General features: G+C 27.2%; 1 protein-coding gene across 4 annotated transcripts in view; it reads left to right on the top strand.

Moving 5' to 3' along the window:
* Positions 1-6,088, top strand: part of LOC114931983 (uncharacterized) — a 114,642-nt gene that overhangs the window by 58,226 nt on the left and 50,328 nt on the right. The gene's annotated exons all lie outside the window — the stretch shown is intronic.

Genomic DNA, 6,088 nt, shown 5'->3' with positions numbered 1-6,088 from the left:
GAATTTAATTTGTAGAATAAATGCGATACTTCCGTTTGTTCCAATTACTCGGCCGTTGTAAGAAGAATTTGCACATCCAGGACGACGTTTGGGCCGCGTCATTACATCTTTATCTCCTGTGTTTCTTCTCTCCTCTGAATACTTTCTCGGTAACTCATATATTTCGCGCTTCATTTCTCAACTTTGCACCGCTTTCATTTCGTGTTGCTCTTGAATTCGTCGAATACCCAACATCAGATTTCCAAATACGAAATTTCTTTGTATAACGGTATCCTTGAATTCATGGTCTATGAATTTGTATAAGTTTCCTTTTCAAATGTGTCTTGAAATTATAAATATTTACGATTTCAAATTTTGATCCTCTAAATCTCTCGGACGTTTCAATTTTTTTTTACACAATTCCTGGGGTCTTATTAATCTCCGGTTTCTTCTTTCTGAAAGAATTTTGTTTATAGAACACTATATAACACTTTCATTTAATTCACTAAGGTTTACGTATACGCGAATTAAACACAACGACCGCATTTTCCAGCAACTGTTACCGGTGAAGTTCTATCCCTAAATTAATTCATGATGAGTCTCGTCGTGGAGATATCATCGTCTTAATTGCGATCCCGACTTAAACAGAATGGAAACAAAAGAATAGATAGACATTTCACGGTGATTTTCTCAATAAGAGCACCATTATCTCGTTTCGCCTGCTGTTTCAAGTACTTTTAATTTTCTATCTAACATACAATTTTTAATTTGCGTATAAGATAAATACTATTTACAATTATATAATTAATTATAAAAAAAATTAATATAAGTATTAAAAAATTTATAATTAATAATTTATTAATAAAATCAGATAAGAAATATTTTGTCGGCTCTCAATATTAAATAATAATAATATATGATATTTTTAAATTGGCTAATAGAGCCCAAATTTATTAATAATTTATTTTTTTTATTTATAATTTTATTTTTGTTGCATTATTTTATAAAAAAAAAATGTAGATATTTGAGAATCGCCAGACAGAATTTAAAAAAAAAGTAAGACTCTTCTCTCGACCGTACTGGCAAATATTATTTATTAAATCACAATGATTTATCATTGTGATTTAATAAATAATATTTGCCAGTACGATCGAGAGAAGTCTTACTTAAAAAAAAAAAAAAAAAAAGAGCCCAAATTTATTAATAATTTATTTTTTTTATTTATAATTTTATTTTTGTTGCATTATTTTATAAAAAAGAAAATTTAGATATTTGAGAATCGCCAGACAGAATTTAAAAAAAAAGTAAGACTTTTCTCTCGACCGTACTGGCAAATATTATTTATTAAATCACAATAATTTATCATTGTGATTTAATAAATAATATTTGCCAGTACGGTCGAGAGAAGAGTCTTACTTAAAAAAAAAAAAGAGCCCAAATTTATTAATAATTTATTTTTTTTATTTATAATTTTATTTTTGTTGCATTATTTTATAAAAAAGAAAATTTAGATATTTGAGAATCGCCAGACAGAATTTAAAAAAAAGGTAAGACTCTTCTCTCGACCGTACTGGCAAATATTATTTATTAAATCACAATAATTTATTATTAAATTACAATAATAAATTATTGTGATTTAATAAATAATATTTGCCAGTACGGTCGAGAGAAGAGTCTTAATTAAAAAAAAAAAAAAAAATTATTTAGATCGAGAGAATCGTCTTCTTTTTTGTGTAGGTACTTACGGATGAAAAAAATCTCACGCGTGAAACACGCGGTTGCTCACTTCCGCTATATTTGAAATGACTACTCATCAGAAAAGTCGCGGAACCGCACGCGTTTATTTCCCGGAGTCTTATTGTTCGCATGCGACATTATTTCTTTAATTGTCGCCCATACACACACAGATTGTTATCGGCGAAATTCCAGAGGCGCGCGAAACTTGGTTCGCAGCCGGTTGAATTTTCAAGTTCACGAACGATTCGTTCGAAGCGTACCGGAAGAGGCGTTATTTCTTCGTGAGAGGCCGCGGCGGAGTTCAGAGACCCGCCAGTGAAAGTCGATCGGTTAAATGATGACGATGCACACCTGTGCGTGAAGTTCCTATTCTGCCCGTGAGGTATCCTACGTATTTCCTCTTCGGTCAAATTTGTTTCATCTCTTTCGCTTCGCATCGATAATCGATTCTGTATAGTCCTAATTGTAATATAATATATGTGTCTAGCGGAATTTTATAAATATGGAATTGTCAGGGAAAAAGGTAAGGAAATTTTACTACTTATCTAACATACAATTTTTAATTTGCGTATAAAATAAAGACTATTTACAATTATATAATTAATTATAAAAAATAATAAATAATTATTTAAAAAGTTAAAATTAATAATTTATTTTTTTTACTATATTTATTTATTTGACTATTTACTATTTACTTTTTATTTTACTATTTTTTCACATTATTCTACATTTGTCTCAATAATTTGAAATGTTTTATTAAATAAATATAAACTTTTCCTTGACTCATTTCCTTGATTTCATGATTTAACATTTCATTGATTTATCATATAGATATATGCAAATTATATATTTGCAAAAATAATACTAAAAAGTCAGGGAAAAAATTAATTTCTGATCTTGGAAAATCTGAAAAAATCAGGGAATTTTTTTCATTGCGTCTGCTGGACACTGTTAAAGCTTTTGCGCATTTGTGTGTGGAATAGAAATATTATTTCTTTGTATTTCTATCGTTGATATGCATCCCTTGTTTTTACGAATTAAATTTTCGTAGTTGAAAATATTTTTGCATTAAATTTTCGAGATGAGTTTCAAGAAGGATCACTATATGTAATAAAGGAATTGTAAAAAAGCCAAGTTTTAAAACTATTTGCGATTTTTTAAATTATATACATATATATTAAAAATATCTGAGAGATACTGTTCAAAATAATTTTCATGAAATCCAAGAATCTAGAAATACGAATATTTTATTATAAAATATTAACTTTCACTTTTTGAGAATTCTGGGCTAACAGTGACGGAAGTGGCAAGGATATATCTCTCAGAATAAATAAATACTTCCTATACCGCCTGAATAATTATTGAATAAGAATTAAGAAATCTATGAAAATGCAAATGTATAAATTAGGATAAGAATAAAAATATTTGAAAGCATTATCTTTTGCTCTTTACAGTTTTTGACAACAAATAACGATGAGAGAAAAGACAGCAAAGTATTTTTAATCAAATAAATATTTTTCAAATAAGTATTTAATTATGCTAATTTTTATGACATAAAGTAGCAGGATTGGGTAATAACTAGTTAATTAGTAAAAAGTTAAAAAAAGTTAAAAAGTTAATAACTTTTAGCTTAGTTAATTTCAAATGTATTAATTTTTAACTTTAACTGATTATTTTTGACCTTAAACTTATTAACTTTTTTTATAAGTTATAAACGTATTAAGTATTATTAATTTTTATGTTTATTTGTCATCAATTGTAATTACCAAAAAATATGTTTCTATATAAAAATCAAAATTTCTTTGTTATTTGTTATGATAAATTTTAAAAGAATTAACAAACAAAATTCTAATTTAATATAAATGTTCTTAAAAATTAACTTTTGATTTAACATTAATTAATTTAATCTCAACTTAACTTTAACTGAGTTAACTCTTTATTCGAACAACTTTTAACTTAAATTAATTTTATAAACAATTCACTTTAACTTAAGTTATTGTTAAAAAAATCATTAACTTACCCAACCTTGCAAAGTAGTCGTAATATTATATTTCATAAATAACAACGTCAATATATCTTGCGTGGTAGAACGAATCCCTCAAACTTTTCAGAACAACATTTCTGAACGTTTGACATTAATGGAGACTTATATCGGAGTTAAATAAATTTTCCGAAAGAATCGATTGAATTTTAATTTCTCACGTTAGACCTTGTGAACACTGCCACGAGTAATATGGATCAGTGGGTAAGTGTGGCCCGTAGTAACGCGTAAAACGCGAAGAGAAAGAGAGAAATTGCAGTTCTCTTCAATGCAATACGTGACTAATACGGCGTATTATCGCAGCTCGCTCGTTTATCGCGGTCGAATGAATTGCGTATACATAGGTTCAATTTTGAGTTCCGTCCTCTCTCCAAAATTATAATCGTCGATCAATGATTTAGCATGCGTCATCATTTCGCGCAACGGTATAGGGTAAACTCGGATACGAAAAAATGGCCACAATTTTTCTAATAATCACTAAATAGTGCGTTTATTTGTTATTCTCAAAAATCATTGATATTTATAATAGTTTATGTGCGTATATTATTCGGAATCATAATATTGTTAATATTATACCACGTTTTTACTTTTGGTTATATTTCCAAAGTTTTTTACAGGTCCACTAAAAATGCTGTAACGTCGAATAAATTGAAGTTCAACTGTCATAATCAATATTAGACACATAAAGAAGGTATATAAATTATAATGTAATCTATTATTTTTATTTTTTTATTTTTACTATTTTTTAATAAATACTATGATCATTTTTTCTTCACAATTTGGAATGGCCATCTTTTCTCTAAAAGTCAAGAAAGATGCTCACATTTTGATAATGCAAAACTTTTATTAAATCTTTATTATATAATTTCGTGCTAAATATTATTAAAAAATAACAAAAATAAAAGTAATGTTTTTTAATTCGTGCAATTTTTGGTTTAATAAATTTTGAAAGATTGCAGTTTAAAATAAACCGATACAGAAGTGTGAACACGTGTTTTTTTACCAAATAAGAATTAATATTTATATGTTTACTTTGATGTTTCATTATTTTAACGTCTCTCTGCAGGTGGGATGTTATTCGTCTATTAGACACATAAAGAAGGTATATAAATTATAATGTAATCTATTATTTTTATTTTTTTATTTTCACTATTTTTTAATAAATACTATGATCATTTTTTCTTCACAATTTGGAATGGTCATCTTTTCCCTAGAAATCAAGAAAGATGCTCACATTTTGATAATGCAAAACTTTTATTAAATCTTTATTATATAATTTCGTGCTAAATATTATTAAAAAATAACAAAAATAAAAGTAATGTTTTTTAATACGTGCAATTTTTGGTTTAATAAATTTCGAAAGATTGCAGTTTAAAATAAACCGATACAGAAGTGTGAACACGTGTTTTTTTACCAAATAAGAATTAATATTTATATGTTTACTTTGATGTTTCATTATTTTAACGTCTCTCGGCAGGTGGGATGTTATTCGTCTAATTACAAAGAGAAAAGACGTGGGTCCATCGGGCTTACATGTATATAACATATACGAATCGCGTAACGAGTTTCTCTTCTCGGAAGAAAGGGTCAACATCCTGGTTTTAGCGCGTCTCTTATGACAATCTAATGCAAACATTTAGAAGTATAGAGAGCTAATTGAGTCCCTTTAGAAAAGCAAAGCGGCTCCGCTTAAATTTATTCTCATCCGACGCGACGGCTCGTCATTTGATGGACGTACCACTTTCTTCGCGTGTGCTACCGAGGCCGTTAATTAACTCCTTTAAAATTCTGTTTCACGCATTACAAGAGCTCTTTGTACGTTTATAAAACTGTTATTGACAGTTCCGCAGTATTGCCAGATAACAATCTAATATTGTGAATAAAATGAATTGTATTATCTATTTATGCCATTAAGCTTGTCATTTTTTCAATTAATTCAAATTATGTGTATGAAATATACTGTGTGTCATATAATAACAATAATAATGAGGAAAATCGTAAATATAATAAGCAAGAGTGAAAACATTTATTTCAAATAATAGAGATTTATTTATAATAGCTATATTTATAATAGAGAGTATTATTAGCAAAAATTGCCAGATAATCTAATATTGTGAATAAAATGAATTGTATTCAAATTGTATTATCTATTTATGCCATTAAGCTTGTCATTTTTTAAATTAATTCAAATCATGTGTATGAAGTATATAATGTGTTATATAATAACAATAATAATGAGGAAAATCGTTAATATAATAAGTAAGAGTGAAAGAAATTTTATTTTAAATAATAGAGATAATAATACGATTTTTTATATAAGCTTGTATATAA

The sequence above is a fragment of the Nylanderia fulva genome, unplaced genomic scaffold, assembly GCF_048542155.1.
Source record: "Nylanderia fulva isolate GAGA-0341 unplaced genomic scaffold, ASM4854215v1 Scaffold10, whole genome shotgun sequence".
In the NCBI taxonomy this organism is placed as follows: Eukaryota; Metazoa; Arthropoda; class Insecta; order Hymenoptera; family Formicidae; genus Nylanderia; species Nylanderia fulva.
Note: the sequence above shows the minus strand (reverse complement) of the source record. Positions and strands in the feature narration are given on the sequence as shown.